General features: G+C 43.6%; 1 protein-coding gene across 6 annotated transcripts in view; it reads right to left on the bottom strand.

Moving 5' to 3' along the window:
• NFASC (neurofascin) overlaps positions 1-27,056 on the bottom strand; it is a 188,525-nt gene that overhangs the window by 82,790 nt on the left and 78,679 nt on the right. For 4 of the 6 annotated variants that reach the window (XM_032652104.1, XM_032652123.1, XM_032652073.1 and 1 more), the window contains exon 1: positions 14,717-14,805. The gene's annotated coding sequence lies outside the window, so the exon portion shown is untranslated. Of the gene's footprint in view, positions 1-14,716; positions 14,826-27,056 lie in introns of those variants that run through there. The other 2 variants (XM_032652083.1, XM_032652115.1) reach the window with 1 other exon arrangement.

The following is a 27,056-nucleotide window of genomic DNA, read 5'->3' on the forward strand; positions in this document are numbered from 1 at the left end:
CACTAAAAACCTGTCCTCTCCCCTCTCTGCCTTTAAGTCTCTGCCAAAGCAATTGATGGTGGCTGACTCCCTTGCTATAGCTCACTCCAAATAGCCTCTACTTGTTCTCATTTGGGTGGCATTTATTTTCACACTACCTTTACATAAATTACTCTCTTTTCCTAGTCTGCCTTTTTCTGCTCTTTCACTCAACTTTCTGTTATCTTTCAGGCTCAGCGCAGGTGACACCACCTCTGGGAAGCCTTCCTTGGTTTCCCTGGAACACCCTATCCCACCAAGGCTGGATGCAGTCCTCATCCTCCTTGCTCTCAGAGAATTCTGGGATATACTCGCTGTAATGAGTGCTAGGTCTTGGTGTAGATTGTTGTCTCCCCAGTGAACTCCTTGAGGCTGTCAAGCACACAGAGAACCTAGTGGGCATTTCCTGGATGTTTATCCAGCACCCTTGCTCTCCTCCCCCTATCCACTGTACCTGTGTTCATCAGCTAGCACTGCCATTACAAAATACCACAGACTGGAAATTCACTGTCTCACAGTTTTGGAAGCTGGCAGTCCAAGATCAAGGTGCCGGCAGGGTTGGTTTCTCCTAAGGTCTCTCTCCTTGGCTTCCAAATGGCTGCCTTCTTGCAGTGTCCTCACACGGCCTTTCCTCTGTGCAAATGCACCTCTGGTGTCTCTTCCTCTTCTTATAAGGACGCCAACGTTATTGGATTAGGGCGCATCATAATGACATCACTTAACCTTAATTACTTATTTAAAGGCCCAGTCTCCAAATAGAGTCACATTGTGGGTAGACCTTCAACATATGAATGTTGGGGGGGACACGATTCTGTCCATAATAGTACCCACATTTTTCTTCAGCAAATTTCTCTCTGCCTCTTTCGCGGAATGATCCTACCCCAATTCCAGGGCTGGCTTGTGATTAGTATAAGAAAATTAGCATTCCCTACCCCTCACCGCTATGGTTGGTCCAGGAAAGGATACTTCATCCAGCCGGAGGCAGTGTGCTCCACGTAGACTTCTGCTGAAAGCTCTGCGAAAGACAAGTTTCCCCTTCTTCTGAAAGAGATCCAGTGAGGAACCCCGCTAAGGGGAGAGGATGGAGCTTCAGGGAGTGGGATTAGGGGGGTCTCCAAGCATAATGTGAGGATACTCCAACACTGCAGAAGGCAGAGAGGAGACACAGGAAGACCTGATCCTTCGCGTCACTGAGTCACTGATGGAGCGTTTCCTGAAGCAAGCCCTATTTGGGGATTTTAAATTACTTGTGTGCTTATATTAAAAATTCTCTTGAATTTTTAAGCCAGCTGGAGTTGAGTTTTCTATCACTTGGAAATGACAGTGCTGTCAGAGTCAGAAATGCCCCTAGTATGTTGGTTGAACACATAAGCTTCCCGTGACCTCCACTTTCTGTATTAAAAAAGCATTCCTCCCTCCACCTACCTGCCTGCCTTTGCCTGAACCCGGCCCCAACCCTCTGCTCTCAATTGGTTGTCTAGTGGGAAGCTGCTGCATTGCACAGGGAGACCAGCTCGATGCTCTGTGACGACCTAGAGGGGTGGGATAGGGAGGATGGGAGGGAGGCTCAAGAGGGAGGGGATATGGGGACATGCGTATGCTTATGGCTGATTCACTTTGTTGTACAGCAGAAACTAACACAACAATGTAAAGCAATTATATTCCAATAAAGATATTAAAAAAAAAAGAAAGAAAGAAAACTCAGGGCATTTCCATCTCCTGAGGCCCTTAAAATGTAGCCAAAGTGTGTACTATGCTGGAAACGAAGGAGATAAAGCACCCCCCCAAGAAACCCTCCCGTGCTAATGGGGTGTGTGAAGAGGGACACAGGAGGGTGTCATAATCAGTGCTTTTTTTCCCCATCTTAAAATAAATAAATAAATTAGGGGAAAAAAAAACACCCCAAACTATCTGCTCTCTCCTGAATTTCCAAACTCTTCTCAACTTGCTCCCTGCCTTAGCAGAGAAACATGTTCATGAGTTTCTCTCAAAACGAAACCATAACATCATTCTCTGCATCTCACAGCCTCCCTATATGTACCTGAAGTTTTTTCTTCTCATACAAGTTTTTTTTTTTTTTTCTACAGTGGTCAGTGGCTTCTGTCTTTACTTATTTCATTCCCATTCACTCCTCATCCAATGACATCCTGGAACTCTCCTGTCTGGACCTCCCATTGGCCTCCTGATGGCCAAAACCAGTGTTCTCAGTCTTTATCTTGCCAGACCTCTTGGAGGCACTAACACTTGTTAACCACCCCATCCATCCCTCCTAACATCCTTTCCTCCTCGGCCTCTGAAACACCACCCTGGGGCCTCATTTTCTCTCTGGGCCTTCTAACCTCCACGACGGCACTGATCACACTGCTGGATCCTCTTCTGTCTGATGTCCTCAGTGTCTCCATCAGGGTCCTGACCCTCCATCTCTATTCCCTGTCTTTGTTGGTGGTACCCACCTAAGTCACCAAGCTAGACACCTGGAAGCACCCTTAAATCCCACCTCTTCTCACATCTCACATCCAGGCACCAAGGCCCTTGGACTGTCTCCCTCCCGGTGTCTCTCATCCCCCCTCCCTTCTGCATGTTCCCACCTGTTTACCTCTGGTAAATATCACGTCTCACGAACCACTGCAATAACCTCCCAATTGGTCTCCTTCCAATCCCTTCTCCATGTTGCTATTACGGTGATTTTTCTAAACCGCCACCTGATCGTATCAGTGCTCTGCTGCAAAAGCTTTCCATTTCTCCCCATCAATCTATAAGATCGAATCCAAACCCCCAAGCGTAGCACATAAGGCTCTTTGAAATCAGGTTCCTGAAGGCCTCTCCAAGCCCACCCAAACCCTAAATGCTTCCTTACTGAATGCTGTGCCATTTTCTAAGCATACCACACCGTTTACAGCCTCCATACTTCACCCGTGCCATCCCCTGTGCTTGGAAAGGCTTCCCTCCTTGTCACGTGATTAATTCCTACTCAGTCTTCAAGACCTCACTGCTCAGACATCTTCTGCTCAGTGAAGAATTCCTTGTGCTTAGCCTGTGTCCCCCTCCCCCAAGCAGAGCTGAGAGTCCATCTCATCTCTACTGTAGCTTAAACCTGCCTCTCTGAGGCCCTTAGCACACTGGCAAAACTATGTGATTAAAGTAAGGGTTGGAGACCTTTTCTGTAAATGTCTAGACAGTAAATATTTTAGGCTTTGTAAGACAGACGGTCTCTGTCACAAGTACTGAACTTCACTATTACGGTGTGAGGGCTGCCATAGACAATAAGTGAGCGGATGGGCATGGCTATATTCCAATAAAACTTTATTTACAAAACAGGCAGTGGGCTGGGATTGGCCTGAGGGCTGTAGGCTGCTCACCACTGGCTTACGCCTTCTCCCCTCTTTGTGGAATTCGTGAGGCTCAGACAATGCCCTGATCACTTTCGTGTCCCTAGTGTCTGGCAGGGTCCCTGGCAGGAAACATTTATGGAAAGGAAGATCCAAGTAAAGATCTCAGTCCTGCCACTTATCTTTTGTAAATTACTTGTTTTCTAAGCCTTTTTTAAAATCTCAAAAATGGAAATAAATATTCCCGCTTTGCCTGCTGCAGAGGCTCATCGTGAGAAGCACTCAATGAATAATGCATAGGAATGTGAAGCGCAGTCCAGATGGAAGCTGTTTCACCGTTCAAGTGACTCCACGACACACAGACCTTTATCAGGTAAACCTAAGTCCTAGAGAGGGCCTGTGATCTGCCCATCGTGCTGTCCATCTGCTGGCCGGTCTGGGGCTTAGCCACAGGCCACTCTCTGCCCTAAATCCTCCTCCTGCTCTGGGAGCGAAGCCCAGGGGTGAGGTTTCTCGACCACTTCTCCTCTCCCCGTCACTCCACCTGCCTTCTAGATTCCAGATTCCACAGGTGCCCCTGGGCAGGTGTGAAAGAGACTGTGTGTGTGACAGATGAATGGCTTGATGGCCTCCAAGGCCTCCCTGAGATTTGAGGATGGTCTCTGGGTTAGCCATGGCCGCTGAGCCTGCGCGTCCAGGGCCTGTGCTCCGCAACGGGAGAGGCCACAACAGTGAGAGGCCCGCGTACCGCAAAAAAAAAAAAAAAAGAATAAAGAAAGGGGAAGAGTCTGGAAGTGGCTGGGGCTCAGGGAGATCATGAGCTTGGAACCAAGTTCAGTTCGAAATGCCCAGGGTTGTGAACAAACAGCTCTGCAGGTAGTCTGAGGCTGTGCTCCCGAATTACTGCCTGGGGATACGCACACCAACAGATTCGTGCTATGAGGCCACGTGCCAGCAACTAGCTCTTAGAATAAACTAATGGAATGACTAGAATAGTTCTACAAGAACCAACGAAGGAATACACTCACACATCATTGCCACAGGGTATTGTGGGGGAACAGAGAGATAATAAAAGCCCGACAGAGCCAACGCAAAACTCAGCCATTCTGCATTAGATTAAAAACAAACACACACGCAGCAAGGTTTATTACTATAGGTGCCCAGAAGCAACCCGTTCAGAAATCAGAGAGAGGAGCTGAAGCAAAACAGGAAACAGAGGCACGTCAAAATAAGTGAGGAAGGGCCGTGTGTGTGAGGTCTGAAAAGAGCTCGGAAGTATTCCAGACTGGGCCGGGGGGTTCCCTGTAGACAGGCAGGCAGGCCCTCTTAGCTGGAACTCAGGACTAGGATATGAGGAATTTCTCAAGTAATCTGTTCCCAGTACAAACCAAGAACAGTTGTAAATGATTTATACATAAATATAAATCTGAGTGGCTCGGGTTACTGCTATAATAATCACATTTTCCCTCACTTTCTGTTTTCTTTCTTGAAGAACGGAGAAAGAGCCAGTGTGTGTTCTCTATCACGTTTGTTTTGGCAGAAGAAACAGTCGAGGAACTGGCCTAAGAGACAATATCTACAGTCTCTGTGCACCATGCAAGCCCCCGTGACCAGACTCCCGCCCCACTCAGCCTCCTCTCCCGCAGGTCCAGCCCAGACCTCGCACCACTCCCCAGACCGGCCAGGTGCTTTCTGGACCTTTGGCCACACTCTGCATAGGCTGGAAGTGCTATCCCCTTACCTCTCTACGAGGCCCTCAGTGGCAACCTCTCCGCGATGCTGACCCTACCTTCCCACTGAAAGTGGGCTGCAATTTCCCCTGTGCTCCCCAGCACACTCTGTTCTAGGGGTCATTTCCTCCTGCCTGTGGGAATAGTTGCTCCAACATCCATCTCCTGCATCAGACTCTGAACCTCCTGAGGTCAGAGTCCATGTTTTGTCTCCCTTTGTAGTGAGACAGTACGATAAATATTCGTAAATATTCGCGGGGCGAGTGAACAGCCATCTTATCAGATATTTCCTATTACTGAGAGATACGCATCCCATCAATGAATTAGTATATTATAAACCCTCGATTAAATCACAAATGATAAAAACTGTTGTTACAGTATAAGCCTGAGTAATAAAAATAACAGCTGCGAAATAATAATAATATCTATTAAGCGTCCCAAGAAGTAGGTAGATCCTGTCCCTGCTCAGCAGACATATTCATCTCCATTTTTCCTGAAATCCTCCCCCACTCCCTCTCAGGATTTCTGCCTGATCGCAGTCAGGCCAACCTGCTTTCTCCAACCCACAGACAGACTCCCAGAATCTTGGGATTCAGCCGCTCCAGGCACTAACCCCAGAACGGCCATCACCTCCGTTCCCAGCCTCCCCACGTCCTCATCCCGAGCGCTTCCGCTTAGCTGCCCTGGTTCTGAGGTCACCTTCAGCAGAGGGTTGTTGCCCTGGGCACTGTGGAGGACCCTCCTCCCTGCTTCCCCTCCTACCTCGGGTCCCCTCCTCCCTTTCATCTCTCATGCCAAGGAAGGAACCTTGCAACAGATGGTGACCTGAGCCCACTCACTCCCTCCACTCACAGGCATCTGAAGGCCAGAGGGGTATCCTAGGAAACTGGAAATGCCCCCTATTAGTGATCATCAGCCTATCCCAAAGAGACAGAGCGCCAAGCTGGGAGAAGGAAGATAGAGGGGTCTCTGGAAGAGGATGAGACAAGACGGGGAAGCCGCAGGGGGAGCTCCCTGCCTTCCTCTTGAGAAAGCCCCAGGGAAGCTGGATATCTCACATCTCCCCTTCACCGCCCACGAAATGACCACAGTCTCAGCATCTTTACAAAGTCTCTCTGCCCGCGCAAACCTCCCACCTCCCCTTTATGGGGCTGTAACGGCACCAAACCCTCCCGGGCCCAAGGACTTGACAGCCTAAGAAAGCACTCACCAGCCTGCTTCTAGATCTGCCTCTCCCCCTGTCCAGGAGGGGAGACTCCGCTTCCTCCCTGTGTGGGGTTGAACCAGTTGTCTTCTAGGATTTTCCAACAGCTAAAGACACCTTGTTATGGGATTCAAGCCCCCTCCCCCCTCCTCCCTTCTCAGGGTTGGAGGGGGGTGGTCTCCATCTGCTCGGTGGCTGTGTTTCATGCTTGGCTCCCTTGCATGGTCAGGGGGAGAGATCTGGGAGGAGTGAGGAGCTGTGTGTTTAACCATTGATAGGGTTCCGCTTGGTAGCAGGGGCACCAGCAGGTCCGGCCCCTCCTCTCCCTGCCTAGGCTAAGTTCACAGAGGCCGTCAGGGTCTCAGCAGGAGTGCAGGGTGGGGGAACAACAGTATCAGGTGGCCCTGATTCCCGCCGGGAGGGGGTGGAGGGGGACACCTGGGTTTAGGATTAAGGATTTGGCTGAAAACAGCTGTTTCCTGCTCAACACCCAGAACTAATCTATAGGTTGAAACCTGAACCACTTGGCCATTTATTAAGTTGGGGGTGAGGGAAGGAGGGGTCAGGAAAGAAGAAAGGGGGAAGGGACCTTTTCCTCGAGGTGCCCACCATAAATACCTAGTGAATTTCTCGTGTTCACTGCAGGCTCTCTGGGGCACAGAGCACTTGCAGGGCACCTTGGTGTGCAAAAGCCACAAGGCAGCCAGGCTCCACACGAAGGCTGCGCCCACCAGGAAAGTGCCCCCCTTCTAGGGGGAAAGGCGCAGGCACCTCACTGTGGGGGCAGAGCTGGTTGAGTCACTAAGTCAGCAGAGCCTGGACATAAGAGACCTGCTGCATACTTTTTCATAACTGATTTCTGTGGATCTACAACAAATCTTTTAACCATCTGCTTATAGTGGACCTTTAGATTATTTTTCTTTATTTTTTCTCCATCACCACAATGCTACAGTGAACACCCTTGTCCATACAACCCGATATATGGAAGAAGTGGGGTTGCTGCCTTATCCTGTTTCTTTGACCCCAGGCCAACTGGAGCCTGACACATCTTAGCCTGGCATAGCAAGACAGCCCAAAGTATACAGGCAGCTGGGTCCACAGCCCAGCCCTGCACAGCCGACCGCACAGGCCGGCAGTTGCTGGGCACACTGGGAGGGATATCGCTGGTGCTATAATCCAGCCAAGCCAGCCTTCTGAAGTTCTTTGGGGCTGTCCATTTTCTCCTCATTATTATTGCTTATTCGTTCATCCTCCAAGAGGCAGGACTGGGAAACATACATGGAATGGAAAAGACTCTCAAATGTAGTCAGTATAGCTGCCTGTTAGCTGATGTGACACGCTGTGCAGGGGCTGCCTTCAAAAAGGTTTGTGGATATCTGTGAATTTCCCTTATTCCGGCTCCACTCACTGCCCCTGCTCGGGGTTAACTGAGCTCTGACCAGTTTTCTTATAGAGATTAGCAAGTAAAGCAAATTGCAAAGGGAACAAAAGTTAACATGTAGGGTATGCAGACAGCCTCCACCTTGGAGACATCAGCTAAAGACACAGGAAACAACCTTCCCTCGGTGGGGGGAGAAATTCTGCCACCTCCAAGAAGGAGAAGAAGAGCCCCCACCTCTCTACAACTTAAGAACCAACTTCACACTCATCTCCCTGTTTTCTACCCTCAGGGAGGAAGTTTCACAGCAATTAGACACACATCTTCTTCACAGCTGGAGGGAGAAGAGAGAGAGAGGGCTGTGAAGCTCTCCACCCACCTCCAAGTGGGGGAGAAGACACCCGGGATAGCAGAGCTGGCTCCCCTGGGCCTGTTAGTAAAGGGAAATTGCTCTGAGGAAGGCTGGAGGGGGAAGTAATCATAATCCTATGGACATAATCCTATGTGTCCAAGGGTACAGCCCAATATTTGGGAAGGGTAAGAAGGAGGGACCTGAGTGGGAGAGAAGGTAGAGACTGAAGGTAAAAGGCCTGAAAAGGAGGCTTGGATTTAGTATGAGAAGACCTAGGGTTCCTCAAAACATGAAACACAGAATTACCACATGACCCAGCAATCCACTCCTGGGTATATACCAAAGAGAACTAAAAATGTATGACCACGTCAGAACTTAAACATGAATGCTCACAGTAGCGTAACTGATCATAGCCCAAAAGTTGAAACAACCTAAATGTCCATCAATCGATGATGCAGAAGTAAAATGTGGTATATCTATATATAAAGGAATATTATTCAGCCATAAAAAGGAATGACATATGGACACATGTTACAACACGGATGAACCTTGAAAACATCATGCTAAGTAAAAGAAGCCAGACACAAAAGACCACATACTGTACCATTCCATTTATATGTCCGAAACAGGCAAATCTACAGAAGTGGGAAATAGATTAGTGATTGCCTAAGGCTAGAGGAAGACCAGGGTCGGGGGTGGGAAGAGGAGTGACTGATAATGGGTATGGGTTTTTGTGGTGGAAGTGGAAGGTAATTAAAATGTTCTAAAATTAATTATGGTGATTGGTGCCCAACTTGGTGAATATATTAAAAATCAATGCATTGTATACTTTATTTTTTTTTCAAATTTATTTTTTATTGAAGTATAGTTGATTAACGAGTTGTATACTTTATATAGGTGAATTATATGGTATGTGAATTATATCTCAATAAAGCTTTTATTTAAAATATCAATGAGAAAAAAGAATTAATTACATAAGAACTTGGAAGACTTTGTAAGAAAACTGGGATACTTCAAAAAGTGAAATGAATGATTACATTTATAAATGCAGTTTCAAATGTTCAAAGGAATTTAAGTTTATTAATGGAATCAAACAAGTGATTGTTAAAATTTATGAGATCTATGAAGAGAATTGTAAAATCTGTCAGTTGAAATGAAAAGTTGAAGAAAAATTAGGTTTGGGGATTCCTAACTTTAACATATTGAATATTGATTTTTTAAAAAAGACCTAGGGCTAAGTTCCTGGATGCCACCCAGAACAAGTCACTGTTTGTCTAGTCCCTATTTCCACAGTAAACTGCAAAATGCTGTACAAAGGGAATGCTGCAGAAAGAACAGCCCGAAAGCTCAACCTCTGTCTTTCCAGAAGGGTGACAGCTGTACAAACCCCTATAGCCACCTTTCTTTCAAACCCCAGCTCCTCATTCCAGTCACTGACCAATGCGTTCCCAGGCTCCCTGAGTGGGGTGTCCATTTGGAGTCGGGGCCTCTGTGCATCTGAAGAGCTACCATCTGGACCCATCTGCTCAAACGTCACTCACGTTAAGCTGCTTACTCCACCCTCTATTTGTGGGATTCCAAGCCTAGTTTCAACAGACCAGGGTTCTAAAGCCATTTGAAAACCATAGGATGAGTTCAAGCAGGAAAAAAAAAAGGGGGCAGGGGGTGGGGCAAGATTATTGAAGAAGCTTGGGTTAAGGGAAAGAGAGATGACCTCCAGCCCCTTAACCGGACTGTGAGCTTCTTGAGAGTGAGGGCAGTGGCTTCTACCTTTTTCCTGTGTTCTTCATAGAAGCGAGCACCAGCTCAAGGTAGAACAGGGCTAGCTAAGAAGATGCAGACCAGGGGAAACACACCAGACATGGATTCTGAGACGCAGCTTCAAGAGTAAGTGACGTAGTATAATCCCTCTGGCACATGGCAGGGGCATGGACTTGCGAGCCACACACATTTGTTTCAATCCCACCTCAGCCATTTACCTGCTGCATGGTCTCCAGCAATTTGTTTACTCTCTCTCTTAGAGCCTCAGTTTTCTTGTCTTTGAACGGGATAATACACTTATTATAAGATTATTGTGACGATTATTAACTGAGTTGATTTGATTCATTTTAAATGAATTAATGGGCTAACGTTTATGTATAGCATCTAACACAAGGCCTGGCCCAAACTAAGCATTCAGAAACTATTGGTCATTTCCCCTTCCCCACGAGTTACAGCTGGTGCAATGCTTTGCTACATGACTTTGGACAAGCTGGACTTTCGAACCTACAGATCTATTTTGTAGATGTACAAAGTACACAATGCCTGTGCTAATAACCATACGTTAGCTCTGTGGCCAAGGAGTTATTATTCACTCTTAGAGCCGACATACGGTTATCTGCACAAGTGTTGTCTACTGTGGACCAGAGAGCAGGGAGGTTCCCGCAAGATTCCAGACCAGCCAAAGCAGCTCTGCGCTGCCCTCTCTCCTGCCTTTACCCTGGCCTCCTTAACCAAAGTGCTTCAAACTCCTGGAGACCACCCTGCACGGCCCCAGTCCTGCCCTTGTTCATGCCAGCTTCTTCCACCAGTGGTCCATGACCTATGACATCAACTGCACCAGACTGGAGTCAGCCTCAATGGAGCCAGGTCAGTTCTTCTGAGGCTTCCATCCTGCTGTCAATATTGGTCTAGCTGCTGATATTCCAAGGATTGCACAACCCCGGTGGCATTTTTAAGATTCCTGTGTGACATGATAAGGAGGCACAGGGAGGAAAGCACTAAGACAGCAGGAGGGAGCAGCATCTGTTCTTCCTCTCTCTCCAGCCCTCTGCATTCACATCCAACACAGACATCGGTCTGGATCCAACTGCCATCCTGGCAGGCTTCTACAGGCTGGAGGAGATGTGAAAATACAGGCGCGTGGAGGAGAGGAGGTGGAACAGACGGGAAGGTTGTTTCCTGCATTATAGGATGCATTTGTCTAGAAGTCTGGTGCAAAGTGCTGGCTATTATGCTCACACCGAAGACACCATTGGCTCCAGCGGTGTAGGGAAAAGCTTGGTGTTAATGCCCCGAGTGAGCGCGTACACCTGCTTTTAGAAAGGCCTCCCTTTGCTATAGTCTATAATCCTCCCATTAGAAACGGAAACTCACAGGGTGACATGCTGTCTCAAACCCAACAGCCCAGCCTCCAGTAAAAAGGTGGGTTTAGTAGGGCAGCAAAGAAGGCTGAGAGGGGTGTAGAAGTGATTGCATCACCTCAGCAGAAACGAGGTAGATAGCACATGCGATTGAGGGCAATAGCTTTTACTGCTGCCAGCTGTGGCTCCACACCTAGCCCTGCAGATCTCAGCACCCAGGAGAAGGTGGCTAAGCATGGATGCTGCCTCAGGGGCCCGGACTTGGTCCTGGGGCAGGGAGTGCGGAGGCAAAACAGTTCCTAATGCAGTTCCACGGCCCTTCCCCAGTCATCCCACAGTGGTGCGTCCTGAGCCCACGCTGGCCACAGCAGCCTGTTGTAATGTTTCTGGAGAGAGAAGGCCCAGCTTCTTACCAACAGGCAGAGGGGCTGAGGAGTGTGAGTGCCATTAACCAAATGACTCCATTTGAGAAACTGAAGGCCTGGGGGAGCTGGGTGGTTCTTCTGCCTTGCATCAGAGGGCAGGTGTCTGCTCTGAGTGCCTGGCGAGGCCCAGGGGCTGAAGCACTGGGGCAGGGGAGACACGGGATGGGAGAGGTTAGTCTGTGTGGGAAGGTGCCTCATGCTGGGGCTGCAGGAGGAGGGGGGAGGGAGGAGACCTGTGCTGGGGAGCAGATGCCTGGGGCCGCTCCAGATGGCAGTGGCCCAGAACAAAAGGAGAAGAGCCAGAGGGAAGGAGGACAGAGAAACAGAGGACTTGCTCCTCTGAGGCTTCCCAAGTGGAGAGACAAAATCAGATTCTTACCTGGAACCTGGCCGGAGGCTTGCTCAGAAACATGTATGCAGCCCCAAACCACCCTGAAAAAACCCTGCAACCCCAAGCCCAAATGGCCGACCGTGTGGGTCCCAGAGCTGGAGAACTGCTGGGATTCGAGTTCAGGTGCCGCTGCTTTCTCAGCTGTGGTGCCCTGAGCATGTTCCTCCACCTTTCCGTATTTCCGTCACCAGTAAAATGTGGGTAACAATGGGCCCTATTTCATAGGGTTACTGTGAGGAGGATTAAATGGAAAATGCACAGCGCTGGCGGCTGGGGAGTCCTCCAGTGCTGATTCTGGCAAGGATGGCTGTTACCACCTCTAAAGAACCGGCTCAGACCCCTGCAGAGCTCAGTGGTCCTCACGTGGCCATATGTGTGTGCTCTTTTCTTCTTCTGTTAAAAGTTTCCCTGTATGTCTTAAGGTCCTCTGATCCTTTGACCTCCTGAAGGTGTGGGTGCCTCAGACTGGAGGAGGCAGTGTGGTGTCCCAGCAAGAAAAACGGCCCACAATTCAGGACATCTGAGTTCTTTCTTTTTTTAAAAAATTTATTTATTTTATTTATTTTTGGCTGCGTTGGGTCTTTGTTGCTGCGCGCGGGCTTTCTCTAGTTGCGGCGAGCAGGGGCTACTCTTCGTTGCGGTGCGCTGGCTTCTCATTGTGGTGGCTTCTCTTGTTGCAGAGCACGGGCTCTAGGCACACGGGCTTCAGTAGTTGTAGCACATAGGCTCAGTAGTTGTGGCTCGTGGGCTCTGGAGCACAGGCTCAGTAGTTGTGCATGGGCTTAGTTGCTCCGCGGCATGTGGGATCTTCCCGGACCAGGGCTCGAACCCGAGTCTTCTGCATTGGCAGGCGGATTCTTAACCACTGCGCCACCAGGGAAGCCCCAGGACATCTGAGTTCTAATATGAGTTCTGTTGCCGTCCGTTTTGTGGACGTTGGAGAAGTAACTTCTTGAGCCTCATTGTGTTCATCAATCAAATGCGAATGATGACGCCAGCCTTGCCCACATCACAGAATTGTCGTGAAAGTCAAATGACACAACTAATGTAAATGAATGCACTGTAAAGCAATAGGGAACCAATATTAGGTTCCAATTTTAGGGCTCGTGGATTAGACTGGAAGTGTCCAGAGGTGCAAAGCCTGGATAGGTTTGCTCTGCATCAGGCAGGATGCAGCAGGGTGTGACTCTGGCTGCCACTCAGATGTGCTGCTGGGTAGTGACATTGCTATCATCAGAGAAGGTCGGGGGGCTCCCAGGTTCCTTAGGCAGGGATCTGGTTAGGCAACCCAGAGTGTGTGTGCCCAGGGAGGAGAGTGGAGGGGCCTTAGGAGCGGGAGCAGAGATAGAAAGTAGGGTGGGTTCATGAAAAAGTGCCAAGAGAGGGGCCACAGTGACCACAAAGCTGGACTAACCCCTGATTCTGGCACAAACCTGGGGATCTGTTCCCATGCTGTTTTACATATATTTACAGGCCCATTATAATAACCTGTACACTATTTCTGCAATCAGAGTCCTCCAAATACAAACCAAAAGAATGGTGCCCCACCCCCTGCCCCACTACTGCCAGTATGTTAAAGTTCAATACTTAGTAACAGGTGAAAAAGTCCTGTGGTCAGATGGATTTCCCTGCTGGTCCCCGAAACCTGACACTGTTCTAAGGCAAGTCGTAGACCTAAGAGAACCCACACAGAAACTACCTTCATAAAACAAGTATATCTACCTTCATAAAACAAGTATATCTGAGCCGCTGTTGATATGACAAATAATTTCATTTACTGAATACCTAGTGTAAGCCAGGCACAGTGCAGGGTTCTTTATATGTTTAATCTTTACAAGATGTTCATTATTATCCCTACTGTATAAACCTAGAGCGGTTTGAAACTTTCCTACAGTCACAAAGCAAGGACAGCCAGAATCCATGTCATCAGCGTATTCTGTTCCTACCTTTCAACTCCCTCCCTGCCTGCATCCTCCCAGCCTAAATCTCCAACTCTTTCTGGGAGAACAGAAGCCATCTGAAAAGGGAGTTGGAGCAATGAGGCTGAGATGCCCACACTCAAGAACAGGGAAACCTTTCTCTGTTCCGGCCTGCAGGTCAGACTCCGCCAGCCCAGAAGCCTCCAGGCTGCTAGCGTGTGATTCAATGCCAATTACTCCTTGGTTAAATTTGTAGCCCTTATTGCTTGCATGTACTCCCCTGCCATCCCTGCCTTGAGACTAAGACAGGAGTCGCTGGGAGCAGCAGGAAACTTTACCCCAGAATGGAACAATGCAGACCCTGGACACAGGGTGTGGCTTCAGTGATGTCAGCTTCAGCTGTTTACGGTGCCCTGGACAGCTGTCCATCTGCCAGGGCCCACTGCTCCGCCCAGAGGAGGGGTTCTCAGACTGCCCCCCATATGCTGGGGCTGTCACTCAGGAGGCTCCCAGGTTGTGGAGGCCAGGCTAAGGGGGAGTGAGGGCCACAAACACAGCTGTTTCCCAATTTTTCAACTGAACAGTCGGGACAATGGCAGGGCTAATGCCGGCTCACTGCATCTGCTGGAGAAAAAGGAACAAATGCTTCCCCAAAGTCAGCCTCTGGCCTAGGAGAGCCTTGAGGTCTGGCTCTGTGGCCAACTCTGGGGAGAAGGAAGGAGATGTCCCCTCAGAAAATTCCGGGGCCTGAAACGTCTCTCATCAAAGAGAAGGGGCAGGAGGTGAGAATTTCTTCCCACCCTACCCCTGAGACACGGGGCCCAGGCCCAGGCCCAAGCCCCACTCACCGTCTCTGCCTCATTCAGCCTCCTTCCTGTAACACCAGAGGGGGCTCCCTTCCAGTCTGCAGCGGGAAGGAACACTCCAGCGTCCCAAATTGCACATAAGTCAATCAACCTGTCACAAAGCAAGCACAAAGAAGAACCCCAGGGTCACTTTAGGAGAGGAAAAGAAAAGCCTTTGTGCTTTGCAACTTGTTCATTCACTGGGAAATTACATCGTTGTCCACACCCATTTGGGCAGTTTTATATAGCATAACAGCATCTTTGTTCACAAAAATTCAAAGCACTCTGCAAGAAATGGGACCGATTCTGCAAGGTGCCTAAGCATGCTGGACTTTGGGAAGCGAGGATCATCTCTCTCTTCATAAGATCATTATTGTGGCCTGACATCATAATCGAATTGCTGAATCCGTAGTCACCTGAAGGAGTTAAGCCACTCCTCAAAGAATCTCTCCTACACCCAAGGGAGAATTTACCCATAATTATCTCATTAATTTTTTTACTTAGGAGAACTATTATGTTTTTCTTCCCCATCTACAGATAATCAAACCAAGTTCACCATAAATAAATTACCCATTAAAAGGAGATCTAATTTTAGTGTTAGGAGACATGGGTTTTAGGTCCTAGCTTGTTTTATCATTTTGCATAGATCACGTCCCTACATGTGACTCATTTTCTTCATCTGTTAAATGGGGAGAAGGTACAGGACAGTGGGTCAGACCACTAGACTATGAGGTGGCATTTCAAGAGTTCAAGTCCCAGGTCTGGTCCTTTGCGGCAATCATTTAGCCTTTCTCACTACAGATAACATATCTCATTTAATCATTTGCTTTAACATTAAAACGTGTCTGCAGAAAATGGTCACATCCACCTATGTAGAGGGGAATGCGGCCATATCTATCAAAATAAGTATGCATTTACTCTTTGTCCCAGTAGCCTCAGTTCTAGGAATCTTTTTGAAATATATCTTATATGATGCCCAAGTTCTGACCTACAGGATTATTGTCAAGTGAAAAGAAACACGACAGGAAAAAGTGTGCTTAATATGCTACCATTTATTTAAGAAAGGGAGAATGAATGCAAAGATATATATGTATTTGCTTATATTCTGCGAAGACAATAAAAGGATAAAGCGTAAAATAAAATTTAAAGGACTTATAGGGAGGGGGAGGAATGAGGTGGAGGGAACAGGGATATTGAATATACCTTGTTTTGTGGATTTGCTTTGGAACATGTAAATATTTGACATAATCGTAAGGAACAATATTTTTGAAAGAAATCCCTAAAATGAAAGTGTAGCAAATGAGTCTGTATGTCCAGCTGGTTGGCATGACTACACATAGAGAAATTAAAACACAGTAATTTGACTCTGTATCCTTGGAGGGATATATCCTAAGAATAAAAAGAACTGCCTCATTCCCGCCACCCCAAAATCCTAAACTGTTTTCAATAATCATTATTGTTGTTGTTATTCTGAGACTTTTGCTATGTGTATCGTGGGATAAACCAAATGCGTACTAATATTTAAATTACTGAAAAACAAGGGTTTCCTATTGCAAGAAGATACAAATGTAAGCTCGATGAGATCAGGTTAAAATTTTGTAGTCCTGATTGTGAACTGAGAGTATCAGGATGAACTCCATATGTTTTATGTTACATCCATCCATACACACACACACACACACATACACACACACACACACACACACACACACACACACAATACCTAGCAAGGCCTAGAAACAAGGATCATCCTGGAAGGAGTGAGTACCCCCTAGCAATCAGATTATGAACTCTATATACCATCCCCCACAAAGAAATCAGGCTTCCTTGGAGAAGGGTCTGAAGCAGCAAATATATAAGATGAGCCTAGAGCATCTTGTTACACCATAAAAGCAAACAAAGCGTCAAAGATTACTAGAGTTGGAGGGACCTTCAAGATGGCGGGGGAGTGAGATGTGGAGATCACTTTCCTGCCCACAAATACATCAAAAATACACCTCCATGTGGAACAACTCCTACAGAACACCTACTGACCTCAGACTTCCCAAAAGATGCCTGAGGGCGACCTATACACAGAGGTGGGGCGCAAACCAAAGCTGAACCCTGGGGACTGCGAACAAAGAAAAGAAAGGGAAATTTCTCTGCGCAGCCTCAGGAGCAGCGGATTAAACCCCACAATCAACTTGATGTACCCTGCATCTGTGGAATACCTGAAGAGACAATGAATGTTCCCAAAATTGAGGTGGTGGACTTTAGGAGCAACTGTAGACTTGGGGTTTGCTGTCTGCGACTGATTCGTTTCTGATATTTATGTTTACCTTAGTTTAGTTTTTAGCGCTTGTTATCATTGGTGGATTTGTTTATTGGTTTGGTTGCTCTTTTCTTTTAAAACTATTATTATTTTATGTTAATAATTTTTCTTTTTAATTTTTTTTCCTCCCTTTTCTTCTGAGCTGTGTGGCTGACAGGCTCTTGGTGCTCAGCCTGGTGTCAGGCCTGAGCCTCTGAAGTAGGAAAGCCGAGTTCATGACACTGGACCACCAGAGACCTCCCAGCCCCATGTAATATCAATCAGCGAAAGCTCTCCCAGAGATCTCTGTCTCAATGCTAAGACCCAGTTCCACCCAACGGCTAGCAAGCTCCAGGGCTGGATGCCCCATGCCAAACAACTAGTAAGACGGGAACACAACTCCACCCATTAGCAGATAGGCTGCCTAAAATCATAAAAAGTTCACAGACACCCCAAAACACACCACCAGACGTGGCCCTGCCCACCAGAGAGACAAGATCCAGCCCCACCCACCAGAACACAGGCACAAGTCCCCTCCACCAGGAAGCCTATACAAGGCACTGAACCACCCTCACCCACTGGGGGCAGATACCAAAAACAATGGGAACTACGAACCTGCAGCCTGCAAAAAGGAGACGTCAAACACAGCAAATTAAACAAAATGAGAAGACAGAGAAATATGCAGCAGATGAAGGAGCAAGGTAAAAACCCACCAGACCAAACAAATGAAGAGGAAACAGGCAGTCTACCTGAAAAAGAATTCAGAGTAATGATAGTAAAGATGATCCAAAAACTTGGAAATAAAATGGAGAAAATACAAGAAACGTTTAACAAGGACCTAGAAGAATAAAGAGCAAACAAACAATGATGAACAACACAATAAATGAAATTAAAAATTCTCTAGAAGGAATCAGTAGCAGAATAACTGAGGCAGAAGAATGGATAAGTGACCTGGAAGATAAAATAGTGGAAATAACTACTGCAGAGCGAATAAAGAAAAAAGAATGTAAAGAATTGCGGACAGTCTCAGGGACATCTGGGACAACATTAAATACACCAACATTCGAATTATAGGGGTCCCAGAAGAAGAAGAAGAAAAAAAGGGACTGAGAAAATATTTGAAGAGATTATAGTTGAAAACTTCCCAAACATGGGAAAGGAAATAGTCAATCAAGTCCACAAAGTGCAGAGAGTCCCATACAGGATAAATCCAAGGAGAAACATGGATTCAAGACATGTTTAATCAAACTATCAAAAATTAAATGCAAAGAGAAAATATTAAAAGCAGCAAGGGAAAAGCAACAAATAACAAACAAGGGAATCCCCGTAAGGTTAACAGCTGATCTTTAAGCAGAAACTCTGCAAGCCAGAAGGTAGTGGCAGGACATATTTAAAGTGATGAAAGGGAAAACCTACAACCAAGATTACTCTACCCAGCAAGGATCTCATTCAGTTTTGATGGAGAAGTTAAAACCTTTACAGACAAGCAAAAGTTAAGAGAATTCAGCACCACCAAACCAGCTTTACAACAAATGCTAAAGGAACTTATCTAGGCAGGAAACACAGGAGGAGGAAAAGACCTACAAAAACAAACCAAAACAATTAAGAAAATGGTAATAGGAACATACACATTGATAATTACCTTAAATGTAAATGGATTAAATGCTCCAACAAAAAGACATAGACTGGCTGAATGGATACAAAAACAAGACCCATATATATGCTGTCTACAAGAGACCCATTTCAGACTTAGGGACACATACAGACTGAAAGTGAGGGGATGGAAAAAGATATTCCTTGCAAATAGGAATCAAAAGAAAGCTGGAGTAGCAATTCTTATATCAGACAAAATAGACTTTAAAATAAAGACTATTATAAGAGATAAAGAAGGACACTACATAGTGATCAAGGGATCAATCCAAGAAGAAGATATAACAATTGTAAATATTTATGCACCCAACATAGGAGCACTTCAATACATAAGGCAAATGCTAACAGCCATAAAAGGGGGGGAATCAACAGTAACACAATAATAGTGGGGGACTTTAACATCCCACTTTCACCAATGGACAGATCATCCAAAATGAAAATAAATAAGGAAACACAAGCTTTAAATGATACATTAGACAAGATGGACTTAATTGATATTCATAGGACATTCCATCCAAAAACAACAGAATATACTTTCCTTTCAAGTGCTCATGGAACATTCTCCAGAATAGATCATATCTTGGGTCATAAATCAAGCCTTGGTAAATTTAAGAAAACTGAAATCATATCAAGTATCTTTTCCGACCACAACACTATGAGACTAGATATTAATTACAGGGAAAAAACCTGTAAAAAATACAAACACATGGATGCTAAACAATACACTACTAAATAACCAAGAGATCACTGAAGAAATCAAAGAGGAAATAAAAAAATATCTAGAAACAAATGACAATGAAAACACGATGACCCAAAACCTATGGGATGCAGCAAAAGCAGTTCTAAGAGGGAAATTTATAGCAATACAATCCTACCTCAAGAAACAAGAAACATCTCAAATAAACAACCTAACCTTACACCTAAAGCAATCAGAGAAAGAAGAATAACAACAACAACAACTAAAAAAACCCCAAAGTTAGCAGAAGGAAAGAAATCATAAAGATCAGGTCAGAAATAAATGAAAAAGAAATGAAGGAAACAATAGCAAAGATCAATAAAACTAAAAGCTGGTTCTTTGAGAAGATAAACAAAATTGATAAACCATTAGCCAAACTCATCAGGAAAAGAAGGGAGAAGACTCAAATCAACAGAATTAGAAATAAAAAAGGAGAAGTAATAGCTGACACTGCAGAAATGAAAAGGATCATGAGAGATTACTACAAGCAACTCTATGCCAATAAAATGGACAACCTGGAAGAAATGGATGAATTCAAAGCACAACCTTCCGAGACTGAACCAGGAAGAAACAGAAAATATAAACAGACCAATCACAAGCACTGAAATTGAAACTGTGATTAAAAATCTTCCAACAGACAAATACCATATGCTAACACATTTATATGGAATTTAAGAAAAAAAATGTCATGAAGAACCTAGGGGTAAGACAGGAATAAAGACACAGACCTACTGGAGAACAGACTTGAGGATATGGGGAGGGGGAAGGGTGAGCTGTGACAAAGCGAGAGAGAGAGGCATGGACATATATACACTACCAAACGTAAGGTAGATAGCTAGTGGGAAGCAGCTGCATAGCACAGGGAGATCAGCTCGGTGCTTTGTGACCGCCTGGAGGGGTGGGACAGGGAGGGTGGGAGGGAGGGAGATGCAAGAGGGAAGAGATATGGGAACATATGTATATATATAACTGATTCACTTTGTTATAAAGCAGAAACTAACACACCATTGTAAAGCAATTATACCCCAATAAAGATGTTAAAAAAAAAAAAATCTTCCAACAAACAAAAGCCCAGGACCAGATGCCTTCACAGGCGAATTCTATCAAACATTTAGAGAAGACCTAACACCTATCCTTCTCGAACTCTTCCAAAATATAGCAGAGGGAGGAACACTCCCAAACTCGTTTTACAAGGCCACCATCACCCTGATACCAAAACCAGACAAAGATGTCACAAAAAAAGAAAACTACAGGCTAATATCACTGATGAACATAGATGCAAAAATCCTCAACAAAATATTAGCAAACAGAATCCAACAGCACATTAAAAGGATCATACACCACGATCAAGTGGGGTTTATCCCAGGAATGCAAGGATTGTTCAATATACACAAATTAATGTGATACACCATATTAACAAACTGAAGGATAAAAACCATATGATCATCTCAGTAGATTCAGAAAAAGCTTTCAACAAAATTCAACACCCATTTATGATAAAAACTCTCCAGAAGGTAGGCACTGAGGGAACCTACCTCAACATGATAAAGGCCACATATGACAAACCCACAGTCAACACTGTTCTCAATGGTGAAAAACCGAAACCATTTCCTCTAAGATCAGGAACAAGCAAGGTTGCCCACTCTCACCACTATTATTTAACATAGTTTTGGAAGTTTTAGCCACAGAAATCAGAGAAGAAAAAGGAATAAAAGAAATCAGAGAAGAAAAAGAAATAAAAGGAATCCAAATCAGAAAAGAAGTAAAACTGTCACTATTTGTAGATGACATGATACTATACATAGAGAATCCTAAAGATGCTACCAGAAAACTACTAGAGTTAATCAATGAATTTGGTAAAGTAGCAGGATACAAAATTAATGCACAGAAATCTCTTGCATTCCTATACACTAATGATGAAAAATCTGAAAGAAAAATTAAGGAAACACTCCTATTTTCCATCGCAACAAAAAGAATAAAATACCTAGGGATAAACCTACCTAAGGAGACAAAAGACCTGTATGCAGAAAACTGTAAGACACTGATGAAAGAAATTAAAGACGATACAAACAGATGCAGAGATATACCACGTTCTTGGATTGGAAGAATCAACATTGTGAAAATCATTATACTACCCAAAGCAACATACAGATTCATTGCAACCCCTATCAAATTACCAGTGGCATTCTTCACAGAACTAGAACAAAAAATTTCACAATTTGTATGGAAACACAAAAGACCCCGAATAGCCAAAGCAATCTTGAGAAAGAAAAACAGAGCTGGAGGAATCAGGCTCCCTGACTTCAGACTAGGGAACCTAGGGACAGGAGAGGAATAAAGACGTAGACGTAGAGAATGGACTTGAGGACACGGGGAGGCGGAAGGGTAATCTGGGACGTAGTGAGAGAGTAGCACTGACATATATACACTACCAAATGTAAATTAGATAGCTAGTGGGAAGCAGCTGCATAGCACAGGGAGATCAGCTTGGTGCTTTGTGACCACCTAGAGGGGTGGGATAGGTAGGGTGGGAGGGAGACGTAAGAGGGAGGGGATATGGGGATATACGTATACATATAGCTAATTCACTTTGTTATACAGCAGAAAGTAACACAACATTGTAAAGCAACTATACTCCAATAAAGATGTTAAAAAAAAAGAAAAAAAAGATTACTAGAGTTATGCCAAAAGGACTTGGAAGCTACCCAGCATAAGGTGTCCCTGGTCAAGTTGAGCATTAAAAAGGATCATGACTACAATAGGTTGAAACATAACAAATGTGTTTAAACATTTAAATCTTATAAATCGCTAATAATATTCTTTAAAAGCCCAAATAACCTGTGAGTCACCTTTTAGGGATGTTAGGAATACACTTTATTATTTTAAAATCTGGTCAATAAAGCAAAAGAGGGAGGAGTGGGTAGAGGTATCGCTGAGACAAGACTGGCCTTGTACTGACCATTGTTGAAGAGAGTGATAGATACATCAGGTTCATTACATTATTCTCTCTTCTTTGTAACACATTTTCAAAATAAAAATAAACTTTAAATGATAGAACAGGTTGAGAAATGAGAAATCTTAGAATGTCTTGAAACTCTTTAGAACCAGAGTCATTTAATCCTAACAACAACCCTATATGGTGACCAAGGATATAGATATTATTATCCCCACTTTACCCTGGAGGAAATAAGTGTAAAGAATCCTTTGCCTCAGGATTCAAGCCCACATGTTCTTAGCCCAAAGGCTCACTATTTCAGAGGTGCCTCTTTAATATTCTCATCTTTTATATCTGCATTAATAAAACTTTCCTTGCCCTATATGAGGTTAATGGGGGGCTGCAATGAGAAACGTACTTGGAAAACAAATCTTTGTATAAATATTTTGCTGTCATTTGAAAATTGGGGATCAGATATGCCCTATGCGGTTGCTGTGAGGATCCACGGAGAACTGTGATTTGAAGATAGATAGACAGATATCAAGAGAGAGAAACAGAAAACTCTCAAAGATGAGTGAGGTTGCCATTACCCTGATCCCTCTATCATCACTCACAGGACTTCAGGGTTAAATGAGAAGTGCGGCTTCAAACCCAGGGTCTAGACTCTCCAGCTGACCCAGGGATAGGAAGGTTCCAGGAGGGACACCTGATGCTCTGGGGACGATCAGGGATCAAGAAAGACACCTGATACCCTGCAAGCTGCAAGAAGAGCAGCTCTGAGGCCCAGCTGGGTGGGGACCATGGCCAGGCTGCTGGGCATCTCATGTTCATTCTCAGATTGTCCTTCCCTCTGCCACAGAAGAAAAGTGGGTCTGGGGACTCTAAGACTTTTTCACCTTGAAATTCCATGATTCTATAAATGCTTATTTCTGAAGAAGTACAAAGTCAAACTTGTCCTGAGTCCTGGTTCATGTGCTGCCTCCCTCTGGATATTTAGTCTGAGCTCAGGGAACAAGAACTCTCTCTGTGTCTCTTGCTCGAGGTTCTTACTTAAACATTTAAAAAATTACTTTATTTGTTTTTTGAATAGGTAACCCCTTCACATGATATGAAACTCAACAGATACAAGAGTGTATAGTAGAAGTACAGTATATATAAGTAAATTTCCCTCCCAAGCTTCTCCTGCAGCTTCCTAGTCCCACTGAGCCCCTCTCCCCGACCAGCCACTCTTACCAGTCTCTGTGTATCCTTCCAGAGACGTCCATGCATACATAGATACATTTTAAAAATTATAGCATACTATACAAATTTTCTCCTAACTTGCCTTTTTCAGTTAATATCTTAGATGTCTTTCTATATTAGTTCATATGAAACTGGCTTATTACTTTTAGCAGCTGTATAGTATTCCACTGTATGAACATATAATAATTTACTCAACCCTCTACTGATAGACATTTAGGATGTTTGTAATCCCTGGATGTAGAAAATTGCTGCAATACATATCTTCGGATAAATATGGTTTCTCTCATTTGCAAGATTATTTTTAGGATAAATTCTTGGATGCAGAATTCTTAGGTCAAAGGGAATGTGGCTAAATTGTTCTCCATGAAAGTTTTCACAACTTAAACTCCCACCAGCAATTTATAAAAGTTCCTGTTTTCCTTCTCCAACATGCTGTTGCTATTATTATTTTTTAATTGTAACCATCTGATGCACAGAAATTGGTGTCCCTTTGTGGTTCTCTTATTATAGTGAGGTTGAGCACTTTTCTTTTCTTTGAATTATTGTATTCTTTGCCCAGTTCTCTACTGGGTAGTTGGTTTATTCTTATCAGTTTGAAGGAACTCTTTATTTTTTAGGAAAATTACCCCTTTATTTATAAGAGTAGCTGCAAACTGTCCATATCATTATTTTTATCCTGACTTTATTTATGGTGTTTTTGCCATGCAAAAAAAAGTTTTTTCATAGTTATAGATCTTTTGTCATTGTTTTTGTCATACTTAGGACTCTTCTTTCAAGCATATTTTTAAGTATTCCCATGTTTTCTTTAGCATTTCTATAGTTTAATATTTATGTTCCAATCTTCTATTCATCTGGAAATTACTTTGAAATCATAGGAGGGAGGACTATAACTTTATAAATATATGATGGCTTTCCCAACACCATGTACTAAAGAATTCACATTTTACCCTTTGGTTTGAAATACCTTTTTTGTTTTCATATATTAAACCCCCTTATGTGTTTGGGTCTATTCCTGGATTTGCTCTTCCACTCATCTATTTATCTCTTAATATGCAGGTACCATACACTTTTAATTACTGTAGTTTATTTGATTTGATATTTAAGAATTTTCCTGTTTATTTTTGCTTTTTTTTTCCACATGAACTACAAAATCAGATTCTCTAGGTTTGTCTTTTAATCAGATGGTATTTTATAAAAATCATATTAAAATTATAAATTAACTTAGAGAGAACTGACATATTTATGTTGTTGAATCTACTTAAGAATGTGACATACCTTAAATTTGTTTAAATTTTCTTTGGGGCTTTTCAACTACATTTTAAAGTTTTCTCATATAGATTATATACATTCTTGTTATATTTATTACTATGCATTTGATCTTTCATTAAGCTATTTTAAAGAACTGTTTTAAGGACTTCCCTGGTGGCGCAGTGGTTAAGAATCCGCCTGCCGATGCAGGGGACACAGGTTCGATCCCTGGTCCAGAAAGATCCCACATGCCGTGAAGCAACTAAGCCCATGTGCCACAACTACTGAGCCCATGCTCTAGAGCCTGCGAACCACAACCATTGAGCCCGTGTGCCTCAACTACTGAAGCCCATGTGCCTAGAGCCCGTGCTCTGCAACAAGAAAAGCCACCGCAATGAGAAGCCCGCGCACCGCAATGAAGAGTAGCCCCCACTCGCTGCAGCTAGAGAAAGCCTGCACACGGCAATGAAGACCCAACGCAGCCAAAAAATAAATAAATAAATAAATAAAAACTTTAAAAAAGAATTGTTTTATATTAATTTTGAATTCCACTATTTTGAATTTTATTTTCTAAATAATTCATCATTCAAAGGGAAAGCTTCAAGGGAAATTTTTTTTTTTTTTTGCTTCAAGGAAAATTTAAAAAATACGTTGAACTGAAGGAAAATTAAAATACAATATATTCAAATCTGTGGGACACAGCTAAAGCAGTGCTGAAGGGAAATTTATAGCACTAAATACATACATTAAAAAAAAAGGAAAAGTTTCAAATCAGTAATATAAGGTCCCACTTCAAGAAAGTAGAAAAAGAGGAGCAAAATAAACCCAAAGCAAGAAGAATGAAAGAAATAAAAAGCAGAAATTAATGAAATAGAAAACAAAAACAATAGAAAAAAAAATCAATGAAATAAACTGGTTCTTTGAAAAGGTTAATATGATTGACAAACCTCTAGCAAAACTGAAGAAGAAAAAAAAGAGAGATGACACAGTTGCCAACATCAGGAATGAAAAAAGCGAATGTCATTACAGATCCTGCAGACATCAAAAGAATACTAAGAAAATACTATGAACAATTCCACACCCATAAATTTAAAAACGTAGTTGAAATGGAACAATTCCTTGAAAAACACAAACTACCACAGTCCTCAATAGGTACTAGGCAATTTGAATAGGTTTATAATCATTAAAGAAATTGAACTCATAATTTTAAAATTCCCCAAAGAGAAATCTCCAGGCCCAGATTCTTTCACTAGAGAATTTTAACAAACTCTTAAAGATAATCAACACCAATTCTATAAAATCTCTTCCAAACTACAGAAGAGGAGAGGACACTTCCGAATTCATTTGATGTAGCCAGTGTTATCCTGATACCAAAATCAAATGAAGACAGTATAAGAAAGAAAGAAAGAAAGAAAGAAAGAAAGAAAGAAAGAAAGAAAGAAAGAAAGAAAGAAAGAAAGAAAGAGAGAGAGACAGAGAGAAAGGAAGGAAGGAAGGAAGGAAGGAAGGAAGAGGAAGGAAAGAAGGAAGGAAAAAAAATTAGCAGATCAATGCCTCTCATGAATATAGATACAAAAATCCTTAACAAAATAGTAGCAAATAGAATTCAGCAATATATAAAAAGAATTATACACCATGACCAAGTAGGGTTCATTCCAGGGATGTAAGGTTGGTTTAATATTGTAAAATCAGTCAATGTAATTTACTATATTAACAAGCTAAAGAAGAAAAACACATGACCATATCAATCAATGAAGAAAAAGCATTTGACAAAATTCAACACCCAGTCATGATAAAGAAAACAAGTCTCAGAAACATAGGAAGTGAGAGAAAATTCCTCAACTTGATTTTTAAAAATCTGCAAAAACCCACAGCTAACATTATACTTAATGGTGAAAAACTGAATGTTTTCTCCCCTAAAACTGGAGACAAGGCAAGGATGTCTACTTTCACCACTCTTATTCAACACATTGCTGGACATTTTAGCCATTGGAATAAGACAAGAAAAGGAAATAAAGGGCGTGCAAGTCAGAATGGAAGGAATAAAACTGTTTCTATGTACTGATAACCTGATGGTCTATGTAAAAAATCCCAAGGAAACTACAAAAAATTGTCTTAGAACTGGAGCCATCAAAGTCTCAGGATACAAGGTAAACATACAAAAATCAATTGTATTTCTGTATATAAGCAATGAACCCATGAAAAAATTTAAAATACCACTTACAGCCCCTCAAAAAAATAA

This window comes from Phocoena sinus, chromosome 1, assembly GCF_008692025.1.
Source record: "Phocoena sinus isolate mPhoSin1 chromosome 1, mPhoSin1.pri, whole genome shotgun sequence".
In the NCBI taxonomy this organism is placed as follows: domain Eukaryota; kingdom Metazoa; phylum Chordata; class Mammalia; order Artiodactyla; family Phocoenidae; genus Phocoena; species Phocoena sinus.